Genomic DNA, 16,743 nt, shown 5'->3' with positions numbered 1-16,743 from the left:
CCAAAACACACCAAGATCTGAAATTGAACTTCAGGCTAGCAACTCAGAAGTTTCAGATTTTGAAGCCCTTCACATTTTAGATTTTTCAATCAGGGACGATCAACTCTATTTCATATTGATCACATCAATATCAAACAAATATAACATCTATCCAGAGGACACAGCTGCTGATCAAGACACGGCATATGGAAAACTGGTCCCTTACTGACCTGTGTTTATCCTGCTGTACCGTGAAAAGAACTTGAAACCAGTGAATAGCTCTTCCCACGTGACTTTGGACAAGGTAAGGGGATAAATATGGAGGAGCAATCTTTAAAATTCAAGATCAGCTCCAGCTCACATACAAATTTCCATCATCCTTGGTGAGCCAGGCAACAGACAGTATAATTGTTTGACGTATGCAATGTTACTGAAACTGTCTCCAGCTTTGAAACCAGGCATTACCATGCCCATCCCCCCTTCTTTGTAAAAATAAGTCTTTCCCTAGGGACCTGAACAGATGTTTTCATTTTACTTCAACAAAAAGACTGTTTTCCTCATCCACCAGGAATATGTCCCAGTACAAAGTGTTAACCTCGTTTGGATTTGAAGCCCCATCCTCAAGAGCAAAAGAAGGTGGAGGACCGCCAAATGTCAGCTCAGCTGTGAGAAGTGTTTTAAATCATATTTTGACGTCTGTTACGCTGTTAACCAGAAAGTAAGTACAGCACACATGCTTCTAGTCACGGGTTTCACATCAGATGATCTCTTCTTTGTCACGAAGACCTTTTGATGTGCGTTCCCAATATTGAGTTCCTCTGCTTTTAATAATCTTATATTCCTTCCTCAATATAAATGTCACGAAAAGTACCGAATGCTAATCTTCAAAGATCAAACAGGAAGAAAGAGGTGGGCAGCCGAGCTCAGTGGCTTGAATTCTTGAAATTTCTCATTTAAAACATTTATTTTCACTAATAAAAGCCTCAGCTGAAGGCACACTTGGTTCCTCTTTTCAAAGTCGGAGCCCCTGAATTTCAGAATTATTTACCAAAATAATATGATCTCTCCCTGTGAGGCACCTGAGATGTAAGCCCCCTAATCTCTATTTAGAGCTAAGCATGAATAACAGAAGAACCCAGAACCAATATGTTGCTTGAATTTCTAAATGGTCTTTTAATAAAAAAACCCGGAGTCAAATATTGGGGTAAATGCTGAAAGATCAGAGAGACAAAGGAACAAGCCACAGCCACCTCTTACCTCTAGGACTCCTCAGCCTGAAAAACCCTCTAGCTGAAAGGGACGCTTTTGCCAAAAAGTCTTTCGTTCCTGTCTCCTCACACCTTATATACCTTTCTCTGCCCAGCCATCACTTCCTGGGATTAAAGGAGTGTGTGCTTCCCAGTACTGGGACTAAAGGTGTGTGCCACCACTGCCTGGCTCTGTTTTCTCTTCTAGACTGAGGCAATCTCATGTAGTCCAGGGTGGCTTTGAACTCACAGAGATCCAGAAAGATCTCTGCCTCCCGAGTACTAGGATCTGGCCTCTATGTTTAATCTAGTGGCTTGTTCTGTTCTCTGATCTTCAGACAAATTTTATTAGGGTACACAATATATCACCACACCGATATACACTGGCTTTTATTTTACCATCTTGGCTTTGGCTAGTGGGACTAGCAGCCCTGGTATGCCTGGGACAATGGACTTGGTAATGCTAACCTGGAAGAGCCCCTTGCAAACTAGCTAGGTTCGTCATGGTAGCTTCAGTACCAAGGTACTTTTTTTTTTTTTTTTTTTACTTTTTGTCTTTTTTAGTGAGAATTATGTAATAACTTGATAAAAGCCATGTACTCGTTTTTGGAACTTGGCCATTAAAAAGCACCCAATTTGTTTCCTGTGACAGGCTGGCACTCAAGCCCTCAAAATCAAAGTTCTGAAAGTCATGCTCAGAACCATGTTAGGGGAAGATGCCAGAGGTGTCTGTGATGAAGGAATGTGGGGTCTGCCTGGAACACTACACGTGCTGAAGTGTTTGAAGAGAACTGGGTCTCCTTTCATTTCCCCACCGGAAAATGCCATCTGTCGAGCGACACGGCATTTATAATAGCTGAGCGCAATTGTGGATGGGTGTCTAAAAGGCACAGTTATTCCAGGCTTCCTTCATGCATGTCACTTTAATATACCTTTCCTGGTGTTTCCAGCCATCCTCCAGGGGTAGTTCCAGAAATTCACCACGGGACAGGCTTTGAGGTAGCAGTCAGCTTGCAAGGGTAGGGGATGGCATATGGTTTCGGGATGGCTTAGGGATGTGTCTTTAAGCTGTTTTTACTTATTGTGTACTTGTGAGGGCTGGGGAAAAGGGAGATGGTGGAAACTCTTGATGGGCAAAGCCCACCCCCATCTCTTCAGCATCAGTGCCGGGTGTTCTACATTATAATATAGGCATGAATGAGTAAACAAAGAATTTTGCACTCTGTTAACTTCACTTGAAAACAATGTATCCTTTTATAAAAATTGTGTAAAACATGAGGAATTATAATATTATTATTCTTTGAACAACTACCACATGCTAGACACTTATTTGTTCATTAATATAATTATGCCTATTCTACATGTGCATATGTAAGATATATTCTTACTAAATTGTCTGAAAGATTAGCATTTCGAAAAAGCTATAAAATCATATAGACTGAATTTGCTGAGAAGTTTTTCAGTTTTTTTTCCCTCTACAATTACCATGATTTAACTCATTAAAAAAAAAAACCCATGAAACAGATATAGGTTCCGGTGAGGGAACAGTGATTCAGTACCTGAAGTTGATATGTCTGTGAAGGAGTGATGAAGAGATACCCAAACCCTTGTTTTTCTTTGGTGGTATGGGCGATGGAGCCAGGTCCCCACGTTCACTAAGTATGCACCTTACCGCTTAGCTGTACTCCCATCCCAGAATCCTTTTCTCCATGATGCTGTACTTAGCCCATTTTCTAGATAAGGGAATAGGGAACCTTACTCACTTAAGGCCAGCTAGCTCCTATGCTGGTGTAGTAGAAAACGTAGGCTTCTGGTCTTTCATTAAGAAAAGGGAAGCCTGGATATGGTGTAACGTGCCAGTCTAAGAACTTACTCTCAGGCATTTTTTCTGACACATTCTGCAGCAGTCTTGATGGGTGACAATCTTTAGATGATCATGACAATAACCAAACTGAACAGTGATTGCTATAACACAAGGATGCCTAGTGCATGTCACTCACCATTAGACTTTCCTGACTGATTGGTAAGTTGTCCAGTCTAGTATTTTATTTTAAAGTTCTTTATTTTAAAGAACTTTATTTAAGTTCCTTATTTTAAGGAACTTTATGTAAGTTCTTTATTTTAAAATTATTTATTTACTTTTTGTTTGTTTGTTTGTTTTTTGAGACAGGGTTTCTCTGTGTAGCCCTGGCTGTTTTGGAACTCACTCTGTAGACCTGGCTGGCCTCAAATGCACAGAAATCCATGTGTCTTTGCCTCCCGAGTGCTGGGATTAAAGGTGTGTGCCACCACTGCCCAGCTATTTACTTATTTTTTATTGACAATTCTTTTTAGCATACAGTACACTCTGATCATGATTTTCTCTCCCCCAGCTCCTACCAGACCCTCCCTACCTCCCTACCCACCAAACTTCAGGCACACCCTTGCTCTCTTTAGAAAACAAACAGAAAACCAACGAAACAAATCAGAATTTTTTAAAAAAAGAAATAACAAGAAACACACAAAAACAAAATCCTTAAAAACACAAAATTAGAAACCATATTACACAAACAAAAACTAGTAAGACAAAAAAAATGCCTAAACAGAGCAATATGAGACAAAAAATTCCTTTTGTGTTAGCCATCTACTGCTGAGCCTGGGGCCTACCCTTAAGTGTGATTAATATACCCAGTGAGACACCATTGGAGAAAACTAATTTTTTCTTTGCAATTAGATGTCAGTTGGAGATAGCTTCTTGGTTAGGGATGGGAGCTTGTTTCAACTTCCTCCTCTTAATCCTGAGAGTCACAAGAGAAAAACTAGTTCCATAATATTGAGCCAAATTTGAAGCAAGCTTTAATTAAATACTGACCAGGATAGATACTGGTCAGGTCCACTCTCTGGAATCCCAAGGAGTGGTGACAAGACATGTATTGTAGGGGCTTTTTAAGGACAAAATCATATGGCCGCCATATTTCCCATGTGGCTTTGTCATTTTCCAAGAACTACAACTCCCAGCATTCCAGAAAGTTATCTGTTCTATAGGTAGGTGGGGCTTACAGATTAACTTTGGCTATTAAATTCCTCCTTTGAATTTTATCCTGAATTAAACCTGAACTCTGCAATGGTGTTGTTTATATTGGGATCTAAACCATCAATTTAATGGTACCTAGATAGGAATTATCATTTTGTTGTTGTATTAATAATGTAAGAGCTAACAGTAATTAACAGAAGCAGGAGGCCCAAAGGCCCTGTGGTGGCTGATATCAGAGTTACTATCTAGCAGCAACCTGGAGATGGATGGGGCATCATGCATTTATTTCATCTCAGTTCCCCTTTTTGTAATATTTCTTTGAGTACAGCCAGATTATAATCCTGAATTATTTGTATGGAAATAATAATTTTCTCTTAAAACCATATAATATCTCTTTGTTCTGCATAAAGCAGGCCAAGTGCACTACCATACTATAGAACTATTTCAGTTAACAAATCTGCCTGTTGATAAATCTGGGCCCATTTTCCTGGTATGCCAACTGGCATTAGAGGTAGCCATTTCCCCCCATGCCAGAGAGTTTCCTTTTGACTTGGCATTTCAACCTGTTGCGGGAGCAAGAGATGGTATACTCTCTTCTGTAATTACTCCCAGCTAAAACTAAAGCCCAGAAAGGCTGAAAGGCTGGTCAAAGGCTGGACAATGGGGTATTCATCAGAATCTTCTGGTTAACTGACCCAGCCAAAGAGACATGGAGCAGTCACATAGGCTAGACTGGTTTACATCAGCTTTTAGCAAGTCCAGAGTTCAGCAGCTTGCAGTTTGCGGGTGATCCCTGGATGATGTCTGGCACCCAACTAGAAATATGCTGAGACAAATATAGAGTAGGGACAGAAGTTAAAATTTAGGAACATAAAGGAAAATAGTACATTTAGAACTTTTAGGTCCATAGTCATAGTAATTGGGGGAAGGAAGGAGTTCCAAGAGCAGGGAAGAGAACCCACCCCCAGGAATAGTCAGGTAGAGAAACTTAAAGCTGTACTTATCTAGAGTCTGTTTGGCTTGTGACAGGTGCATCCAAAAATCTTATGACTTCTTTGACTACTTGAAGTTTACATGAATTTTTAGTTTACAAAAGGAGATACAAGCTATAGATATACTAGCATTATCACTGGCGGTAATTTGAGTGTAATTACCCCCCCCCCCATAAACTCATAGGGAATGACACATTGGGAGGTGTGGCCTTGTTGGAATAGGTGTGGTCTTGTTGGAGGAAGTATGTCACCCTGGAGGTGGGCTTTGAGGTCTCATATATGCTCAGGCCACACCCAGTATTTCAGACCACTTCCTGTTGCCTGTGGGTCAGGATGTAAGGACTTTCAGCTACTTCTCCAGCACCATGTCTGTCTGTATGATGCCTTGCTTCTTACCATGATGATAATGGGCTAAACCCCTAAACTGTAAGCAAGCCAACCCATTAAATGTTTTCCTTCATAAGAGTTACTGTGGTCATGATGTCTCTTCACAGCCACAGAAACCCTACTAAGACAGAAGTTGGTACCAGCAGTGGGGTATTGCTGTGATAGGCCTGATGATGCTTTTGTTCGAAGGACTAGGGACCTTGGGACTGTGGATTAGAAAAGCAGTTGAATAATTTAAGTGCTGCTTAAGGGGCCATAGTAGTAGGAGCATAGAAGACAGTGGTGCTGGGAGTCATTTGATGAACTGTGGGGGCCTGACTAGAGGTTTCAGAGGAGAAGAATTTTAATATGTGGTCTAGAGATCAGTCTTGTGACATTTTGGTGAAGAATGTAACTGCTTTTTGCCCTTGTCTAAAGAGTCTGCCTAAGGCTAAAGTGAAGAGTTTTAGATTAATTCCATTGGCAGAAGAAATCTCAAAACAGCCTAGTATAGACTCTGTCATGTGGTTATTGGTGGTAACTCTAATGAAGATTTATAATGAAAAGGAGCAACCTGAGCAAGTAAAAATAAAAGATGTAGAACAATTTGAGGAGAAAAGCGCACCAGGAAGTAGAATCGAGCTAAGTCCTGTGTTCGAGGAGATAAGCAGATTAAGAAATGGAATAAAGGGAGTGGTGACCTCAGTACAAGATCCCACCCAGCTAAGTTTCCAACTTGTGAAAAGGAAAGAAAAGCTTGGAGCTGGATGTGGTGGTGCATGCCTTTAATCCTAGCACTTGGAAGGCAGAGGCTGGCAGATCTCTGAGTTTGAGGCCAGCCTAGTCTACAGAGCAAGTTCAAGGACAGACAGACTTAGGCAGTGAAGGTAGTAAGCATCAAAAACAGAAAACTGGTGAAGATGTAATTGAACAATGGGGCCATGTTCCTGCCCTAGTAAACAGCAGACCTTGTCAGCTTTGGACATGTGGTTCTGGCTTTAGAGTTAAGGATAGAAGAAAGGGGCTATGGAATTTGCCTCTATGACTAAGGAAAGTCTATGAGGCCAGGGACTAACAGGGAGTGGAACCAGCCCAAGAGAAGGAAGTGTGTTGCAGTCAACAAAGCTGAAAGGAATTGGAGATCTGAATAGTGTTTTGGTATCAGACATGAGATTCCAAGTTTGGAGTTTGCCTAGCTGGTTTTCAGTCTTGTTTTGGCCCAGTATTTCCTTTCTATGCTTCTTTCCCTATGTTTTGGAATGGTAATGTAAATCCTGTGCCATTATATGTTGGAAGTATGTGATTGCTTTTGCTTTTGATTCTATAGGGGATTATAGTTAAGAGATCACATGAATTTCAGAAGAGATTTTGAACTTTGGACTTTGAAACATTGTTGAGAAATGTGATAGACTATGGGGACTTTTGAAGTTGGATTAAATACATTTTGCACTTTGGCATTTTTATAAGTTTATGGGGGCTAGAATGTGGTAGTTTGAATGTAATTGGCCCCCATAAGCTCATAGGGATTGGCACTATTGGGAGGTGTAGCTTTGTTGGAATAGATGTGGCCTTGTTGGAGGAAGTGTGTACCTGTGGAGGCGGGCTTTGAGGTCTCATATATATTGAAGTCATGCCCAGTATTTCAGACCACTTCCTATTGCCTGTAGTTCAAGATGTAAGAACTCTCAGCTCCTTCTCCAGCTCCATGTCTGCCTGTACGCTGCCTTGCTTCCTGCCATAACAATAATGGACTAAACCTCTGAACTCTAAGCGAGCTACCCCAATTAAATGTTTTCCTTTATAAGAGTTGCTGTGTAGCCGGGCGTTGGTGGCGCACGCCTTTAATCCCAGCACTCGGGAGGCAGAGCCAGGCGGATCTCTGTGAGTTCGAGGCCAACCTGGGCTACCAAGTGAGCTCCAGGAAAGGCGCAAAGCTACACAGAGAAACCCTGTCTCAAAAAAAAAAAAAAAAAAAAAAAAGAGTTGCTGTGGTTATAATGTCTCTTCAAAGCAATAGAAACTCTAAGATACCACTGTACTGAAATCTACATTGTAGAAAAAGCAGCTAACAGATGTCTGTAAAACAGCTAGAGTAGACTCATGCCGTTGAATCCTAGCAAAAATTATAGCTTTGGGTCATGTTTAAGTTTGTATTTACAAGACAACAAAAGGAAATTTAAAATCTTGAGATTTTGACTGAATAGTAAGTAGTAAGTAGTCAGTGCTCTATCAGCTTATTAGAACTCCATTGATCAATATTAAAACTCTGAACCTTTGAAATCTTAGTATAACAATAGTGCAGAGGGGGAGAAATCTAAAACATTTTCCATTTTGTATATTTTAAACCATTTTTATACCATCAGAACTTAAATTTCAGACCTTTATACACCTTAGAACACTTTATTTCTGTCTAATCATTTATCAGAGACAAGAGTAGTTATTATTGAGAATAATAATTGCAAGGTATATTCCTTTAGTGAAAACCTGAAACTTATTTACCCTTTGATATGAAGCCTGTTAGTAAGGCAGACCTATCTGTCTTTTCTTAACAAGAGACTTAGTAGCTCTAGATGAACTAACAAGGTGGCTGCAACCTTGAGGGAAGTTGCTGGTTGCCTGCTGCTACCAAGCTGAGAAAGTTAGCTTGGCTGTCAGAGATCTGAGAAGAATAAATTATAACAGAAAGTGTAATTCAAATGGCCATGTATCAATAAAAATGACAAAGACTAGTCCATAGTCTATTGCCTAGACAACCATTCCAGGCCCCTGTGGTCTCCATGGTGTTGGGGTCAAGGGGTACCAGGACAGCATCAGTCTTCAGCTTCCAGACCAAGAAGATGAGAGGCTTTCCTATGGAGGAAGAACATGGGGGCACTGAGCTCACTTTGTCTAGGCAAAGTGGGGCAATCTATTTTCCAATATCCTGCTTGTCCACAGTTTGGGTAGGGTCATGGTGGCAGGCAAGGCCTTGGGGCAGTCTTGCCTAGTGGTTAGCATTACCAGAATCCAGGTGGAATTGTCACTGTGCCCCATTATCTTTTTGGAGATCTTAGGGGGTCACTGCTAGGAGCTGGGGATCTCTGTCATAGTAAGCTTAAACATCTTTTTTTTTTCAAGACAGGGTTTCTCTGTGTAGCTTTGCGCCTTTCCTGGAGCTCACTTGGTAGTCCAGGCAGGCCTCAAACTCACAATGATCCACCTGGCTCTGCCTCCAGAGTGCTGGGATTAAAGGCGTGCGCCACCACCCCGGCCAAACTTAAACATCTTAAATGCCACATTCAGCAGATCTCTGGCAAGTTTGAGGACCATTATCTATCAAGTATATCTGACCTAAACAACCCTTGTTTGTTTTTAGTTATTTGCTTTAGGCTATACCTTGAAAACATATACATGAGCTTAACTAAAGCTTTTTTCTGTAATTAATTACGTTAGTACTTAGCATGACCACAAGTATAGTTCTCAGCGTATTAAAGCTTAGTCATTTTTAACAGTTTATAATAAAAATAACAATTTCTAAACTAAAGCTCTTTTCATGAACTCGATCCATATAAAGATTGGCAACTTTGTTTTCCTGGTCCTTACATAGCACACCATTATAGACTATAACAGTTTTTTGTATGACTCAGTTTACCGAAATAGCTACAGCTTAACAATGTTAGCAAAAGCAAGGAGGTTTGATATATATTCTCAAATCAGTCTCTGTTAGCCTGAATAGGTCTTAGGTAAGGAGAAACCCTTTTCTAGACTGCTTAGGTCATTGTCTTGCTACATCATAAGATAGGAATAATAAGTCTTTAGTGTTTAATGTTGGGGCTCATAGCCATGGCCCTAATTTTTAGCCTTTTATTTATCCATTTATCCAGATCACATATTAATAAAGACATTATAATAAAATATCTTATGAATTTAAAATTCTTATAGCCTTATACATTTAAATATTTTAAAAGCTGTTCTTTAAAGATATTCAGTTCTTTTTCTTATTTAAGTTTTCTGTAAAACCCCTAGATATTCTCTTAAAGAAGTTTAAAATCTCTCAATAGTATGTTCCTGCAGTATCAAAATAAAGTACTTTTTTTTTTTAATTTCAAGAGTGAAGACACAGGGCAAAACTGTAATCTTCACAAGAAAAAAACCAAGCTCCAACAGTGCAAACAATTCAATGTCTCTAAAACCAATACCATCTATGTTACAAAGTTTGGTTGCCAGCAAGGTATGTTCTTGTATATAAATGCATGGAGGTGCAGCCTTAATACCTCATTAAACAAGCATTTTTTAAACGTCCTATCTTTCATAAACATTGTTTTCAAGACAGGACAGGAATTACCATACAAAAATCTATCCTAATTCAAAAGTATCTTTGGAGACCTGTTGTCTCCTTGGTGGGTCACACCACATGGTTGCCCTTAATCAAGATGGCAGTGAAGCCATAGGACATCTTTCCTCTACAATGCTAGCAAAAATGACTGCCAGCCATGGGGCTGCCTAAGGATGGTGGCAGGCCATGTGTTTCTTATATCCCCAAATGGAATCATGCCATATGGTTCCTCTAAGGTTACTTAGGCACAGACTTTTAACTATCAATTTCATTTTATTTTTATTTTTTTGTTACAAATATTATAGATTTTTAACCATACCCAATAAAATTACAAATCAATAATCCCTTTAATTGTTTTGCTTTGCTCTCTTTTACCCCTGCCATGGCTCTTAATCCTGGACATAGACTCTAAAAGCATGTCTAAGTCTGGGAAGAGGGAGAGACATAGCCTAGTTTTAGAACCAGTTTATCAATAAAGTTAATATGATCCATACCCTAATGTCTTAGGGTTTTTATTGCTGTGAAGAGACACCATGACCACAGCAACTCTTATAAAAGAAAACATTTACTTGGGTGGCTTACAGTTCAGGGTTCAGTCCGTTATCATCATAGTGGGACATGGCAGCATGCAGGCAGACATGGTACTGGAAAGGTAGCTGAGAGTTCTACATCTTGTGCAGGCAACAGGAAGTGGTCTGAGACATTGGGTGCAGCTTGAGCATGTCTGAGACCTCAAAGCCTGCCCCCACAGTGGTACACTTCCACCAACAAGGCCACACCCACCCCAACAAAGCCACACCTCTCAATAGTGCTATTCCCTAAGGATGCAGTAGTGGCATGCATACCCTGGCAGTATCCAATAGCTCTCTAATTAAACTTAAGACCTGCTCAACAAGTGACAAATCATGTCTGGTAATGGAAACCTAGCCAAATACCCAGGACCAGTGAAGTTGTGGACCTTGGAGGAGAACCTATACCTGCCACGATACTAAACCAGCACAATGCCTAACTACCTTCCAAATAGGCATCCTTATCCCCACAGATGAGTGTAGTCTTTCACTCCTCATCAAGGAAACTTCTCTTTGAAACAGACTATTATTGAAAACCACAACTCTGGAGCCCAGTCCCAGCGGATACTTCTACAAAACGACTCCCACACATAAAGAATCGTCCCACCCCATAAAGAACCTTAGGGGGTGAAAGATTTAAGAGCCAGAGGATCAGGGAGTTTTCTATAAGATTGTGTGTCCTAGGAATGTCAGATGCTACACCCATAAAATCTTACCATAAAGTGATGCCTACACACGAGGTGATCAGGATAGCAACAGACATGCCCAAGTGGGTGAAGGAAAGTGTATGAGACCTCAGCGTACACAAAGAACTACAGACAACTAAGGAATGCTGAGAGCCGGAGAAAGTGTTCTCCAGGGACTATCCAATACCGAATGGTCAGTCTTGAAAATATTCAAAGAATTAACATTATACATTGAGCAGCTTGTATATGTGTGTGTGTGTGTGTGTGTGTGTGTGTGTAACACCAATTACTGAAAAAAGAGATGAATTAAACAGCAAGGAGGGGCAGGTGAAAGATTAGAAAGAGCAAGGAGGGGTATATGGGAGAGTTTGGAGGAAGGAAAGTGAGGGGAAGAATTATATAATATTATGATCTAAAAAATTTAAAGAAGTTCCTTTTAAAAAGGATATAAGCATTGGCAATAACTTTCTGGAAGAATTCAAACAGCTCAAGAAATAATTACAAGAATTGACAAATGGGATTTCATGACATTCACAAGCTTTTACATAACAAAGGAAATATTCACCAGTGGGAAGAATAAGCCTACATAATAGAAGAAAATATTTGTTAACTATGTATATCTGACAGGGGATTAATATTTTAACTATATTAAAACTCCAAGAATTAAACATCAAAAGCCCAATAACTCAATCAATGAATGAAAATAAACTGGATAGTTCAAAGAAAAAAATGGGAGAAATAAAAATGGCCAGTAAATACATGGAAAAAAATGTTTAGCTTCCTCGAACTACTTTGAGATTCCATCTCACTTCAGTAAAAGTGGCAATCATGCAGCAAACAAACGCTAGTGAGGATATGGGGAAAGGGGAACGCTTAGACTCTGCTGGTGCAAACACAAACTAGTACCTGGACTATGGCGGTTAATACCAGGTTCATCACAGAAATACAAAATGGAGCTATTGTATCCCCAGCTATACCACTCCTGGTTACATCACCAAAAGAATCTCCATCAGCATACCACAAAGATGTTTGCATAGTCATGCTGACTGCTGAACTGCTTATAATTCCTAAAATATGGAACCAGCCTAGATGCCGATCAACAGGGAATGTGTAAAGAAAATGTAGTATATAGATACCATGGGGTTTTATTCATCCTTTAAAAAGGGAAATTATGTCCTGTGCGGGAAATGGATTTATATCATCATGTTAAGTGAAACAGAGACCCGGAAAGACAAATATCAAGCTTTCTCTTATATGCAGAATTCAGATTTAAATATATAATTATATGACATATTAATGATATTAAAGTAGAAGACATAGAGAGGGGGACATGAAAGGGAAATGTGAGGAAAGGATAACAAATACTGCATACTTCCTCTCATATGTGGGATCTATATCATCTATCACCTGTCTGTTTATCTCTCTCTATTTCTATCTATCTATCTATCTATCTATCTATCTATCTATCTATCTATCTATCATTTATCATCTATCAACTATTGTAGTGAGTCTCTGTCCCACCAATGGCTCCAAAATAACCACATGGAAACTTATTTTTTTAATTAAAAATTTTTTTATTCATTTTACATACCAACCACAGATCCCCCTCTCATCCCTCCTCCAGCTCCCCCCATCAGCCTCCTCTCCCTGGCCCACCCCCCATCCCCTCCTACAAGAGGGTAAGGCCTCCATGGGGAGTCAGCAAAGCCTGGTACATTCAGGTAAGGAAGGACCAAGCCTCTTCCCCTGCATCAAGGCTATATAAGGCATCCCACCAAAGGCAACTCATGCACCAAGGATAGATCCTGATCCCACTGCCAAGGGCCCATCAAACAAACCAAGCTATGCAACAGTCTCCCATATACAGAGGGCCTGTGCAGGTTCAGTTCAGTCCCATGCAGGTTCCACAGTTGTTGGTGTAAAGTTAGTGAGTTCCTATGAGCTTGGTTCAGTTGTCTCTGTAGATTTCCCCATCATGATCTTGACCCCCTTGTTCATAGAATCCCTCTTCTCTTCTCTCTCCTCAACTCAATTCCCAGGACTTGACCTCGTACTTGGCCGTGGATCTTTGCATCTGCTTCCATCAGTTACTGGATGAAGGCTCTATGATGACAGTTAGGGTGGTTACCAATCTGATTACCAGGGTAAATCAGTTCAGGCACCCTCTCCACTATTGCTGGTAGTCCAATCTGGGATTGTCCTTGTGGATTCCTGGGAACTTCCCTAGCACCAGGTTTCTCCCTATCCCCATGATGTCTCCCTCTATCAAGATATCTCTTTCATTGCTCTCCCACTCTGTCCCTCCCTTCCCCTCATGTTCTCATCTCCCATCCCTTCCTCTCTATTACCCTCCCTCATCCCCAGTTTACTCATGGAGATCTCATCTATTTCCCCCTCCCAAAGTGATCCATGTGTCCTTCTTAGGGTTCTCCTTGTTTCCTAGCTTCTCTGGAGCTGTGGGTTGTAGTCTGGTTATCCTTCTCTTTAGATCTAGTATCTACTTATGAGTGAGTAATACCTGCTGTGGATATTGCTCTATATAAATAAAACACTGATGGCCAGTGACCAGACAGGAAGTATAGGCGGGACAAGGAGAGAGGAGAATTGGGGAAACAGGAAGAAGGGGGAGAGACACTGCAGCCACCGCTAGGACAAGCAACATGTAAAGACGCCAGTAAGCCACAAGCGACGTGGCAAGGTATAGATTTATAAAAATGGGTTAATTTAAGATAAAAGAACAGTTAGCAAGAAGCCTGCCATGGCCATACAGTTTATAAGTAACATAAATGTCTGAATGATTATTTTATACGTGGATTGTGGGACTGCGGGGCTTGGTGGAACCTGGAGAGAAGCCCTCCAGCAACAAATACCATCTTTGTCTTTCTGAGTTTGGGTTATCTCACTCAGGATGATATTTTCTAGTTCCATCAATTTGCCTGCAAGCTTCATGATGTCATTGTTTTTTTACAGCTGAGTAGTACTTCAATGAATAAAGAAAATGTGGTATATATTCATGGAGACTTATTATTAATTATGAAAGCACAACTGACAGCTAAGGTTTGTTTCTAACTATCTCTTAGAACTTAAATTAACCCATTTCTATTAATTGACTTTCTGCCTCTTGGCTTTATTATGTCATTTCCATATTGCCCATCCTGCTTGCTCTGCATCTCTTGGCATCTCTGCCTTCTTCCCAGCATCCCCTCTACCCCCAAAATCCTGCCTAACTATTGGCTGTTCAGCTTTTTAGTAAACCAATCTGAGTGACACATCTTCACAGTATACAAAAAGATTATTCTACAACAAACTGTCACCTGACTAAAATCAGAAGGGGAGCCATTTTGAGGAAGGAAGGGGGCTGATGGGAAGTGTGGAAGGGCCAACAAGGGAAATTAACAGGGGATGGTTGTGAGCAAAGTACAAAGACCTCTCTTTGAAAATGTCATAATGACACCCATTATTTTGTACACTGTTTTAAGAGATTTAAGAACATTATGTTCTAGAGCCCTTCTCATGACCATGTGACCTTCATTGCCTGCAAACAGGTGGAAATTGATCAGGTTTGGCCTCAGAACTTGTATTAACAAGCAGCATGACTCAGCTGTGATTGGATGAATGACTGTGTCTTAGGACTCTTGTTTTTTCTATACTCTAAAACAGGTTGTCCTTCAGAGACCCCACACAGGGAAGCCATGCACACCCACTTTTGCTGACGGACATGGGTGGCACCTGTTCCTGGTGAGAGTTCCACTTTGCCTCTAAAGCCAGAAGAATTGGAGCACGGATCTCTGACTTTGTGTAGCGAGTCCTTCTACTGTCTAAACTTACAGCCGGGAGTGCAGGTCATGAAAACTGACCCACGGGCTCATTTTCTTCACATTAAATATTCCTTGAGTTTTGTAGTGGGCAGTCATTCCAGCTTTGATCTGGAAGTTCCAACCCCCATTGAGGCTTCGGCAACTGTCACGCCTACAAGGCGGGGCCAAGGGAGGACCCTGGAGACCTGAGATCTGGATGGGCCAGCTCTCTCTCAGTCCCAGGACCCTGGACGGTGGAGGTTGACTGAGCAGAGCTCCAGAGAACACCGCTGGACTGCGATACACCTTCTCCAGACCCCGTGACCTACCTATCCCTTCATTTGCAAGTTACCCACTAAATAAATCTTCCTTTTAACTATGTGGAGTGGCCTTAATAATTTCACCAACAGAGTTTTAATTTCTGCACATCATGATACCATCTTTTACAAAGTTCTAGGCAATGCCCTATTTAATTTCCAGGCAGGGCTTTCCTCTGTAGCTGACCAGAACATTTGTTCACATAGTCACTTAGGGAAGGATGTATCTCTTGCCCCAACATGGTCAGCCAGTGTTACCATCCTTATTTGTGAACAAGCAAACTCTTAAGTGATTAGAACTCAACTCGTCATAAATATGTCGCAGTCTTCGTTTACACCTCCATGTTTTTCAACCTCCCCACACTAACTTCCCAGGGGACTGCCTGGACTTTGAATGCTTTGATGGGTTGTAAGGCTCGCTCTCCTGAGGTTTCAGTGACCCAGTACTCTTGGCGTTTATGGTAACAAACTTCCGGTGCAAGTCTGACAGGCTGCAAAACCCCGTGTGTGCCTTCTCACTCCTCTCCCTCCTCTGATCTGGTATTTCCTCTTTAGCATTTGAGCTGTAGATGGAAAAAAAATGCTCTATAAATTAAGAGGAGTATGAACTTCATCCCGCCACCATTCTGGATCCCTTTTGCTGTCCTCCCACTTATCTTTAGGCCCCATAGCTCCCTGGAGAGTCAGGCTTGCACAGAGGACAGCTCCTAGGCTGCCAGGCCCGATGAACTGCTGCTCATGCAGGAAACAGGCTGCAGGTGACCATTTCCACCAACTGTCACAGGAAACCGAGGAGGGAGGGGCCTCTGGGTGGCTTCTAGTATGATGTGGACTAGGAGCTGGTCTTACATTACAGATTGCTGGTGTTTAGAGGACTTTTTTTTTTCTCTTTAATTTAAGGTAAAGCATAGAGGAAGAAATTCTTTTTGATTTTTTTCAACCATCAAGTTTAGAAATTAAAAAAAATTGCACTAAGAAAATAGCTTCTTGGAATTCTGGGAAGCAGAAGGCTGAGGCAGAGAGACACTGCCAGCTGCCGCCATGACTAGCAGCATGTGAAGACACCAGTAAGCCACCAGCCACGTGGCAAGGTATAGATTTATGGAAATGGATTAATTTAAGCTATAAGAACAGTTAGCAAGAAGCCTGCCACGGCCATACAGTTTGTAAGCAATATAAGTCTCTGTGTTTACTTGGTTGGGTCTGAGCGGCTGTGGGACTGGTGGTTGACAAAGTTTGTCCTGACTGTGGGCAAGGCCGGAAAACTCTAGCTACAAATGGCGCCCAACGTGTTGGCAAGAGTTTCCACTTAAAACCTGAGTAAAAAGATTCTAAAATGGAGCTAAAAACAGCTTCCTAATTGTGTCTCTCAAATGAGCGGCAGCCTGCCGGTTTGAGTTACTGGTGGGTTCCTAGCGTACGAGCTCGGTCTGCAGTATGGCGGGAATGAGGCCTCTGCAAG

General features: G+C 41.2%; 1 long non-coding RNA gene across 1 annotated transcript; it reads left to right on the top strand.

The window, feature by feature from the left end:
- The first annotated feature begins 550 nt into the window (after positions 1-550).
- On the top strand, positions 551-15,335 carry LOC143271681 (uncharacterized). Its single transcript, XR_013048877.1, has 3 exons — positions 551-697; positions 9,687-9,807; positions 14,828-15,335. It is a non-coding gene; the product is annotated as an uncharacterized LOC143271681 (long non-coding RNA).
- The last annotated feature ends 1,408 nt before the right edge of the window (positions 15,336-16,743 follow it).

Source organism: Peromyscus maniculatus, chromosome 2, assembly GCF_049852395.1.
Source record: "Peromyscus maniculatus bairdii isolate BWxNUB_F1_BW_parent chromosome 2, HU_Pman_BW_mat_3.1, whole genome shotgun sequence".
NCBI classification, from domain to species: domain Eukaryota; kingdom Metazoa; phylum Chordata; class Mammalia; order Rodentia; family Cricetidae; genus Peromyscus; species Peromyscus maniculatus.
The sequence above is the reverse complement of the archived record's forward strand: the minus strand, read 5'-3'. Positions and strand labels throughout refer to the sequence as shown.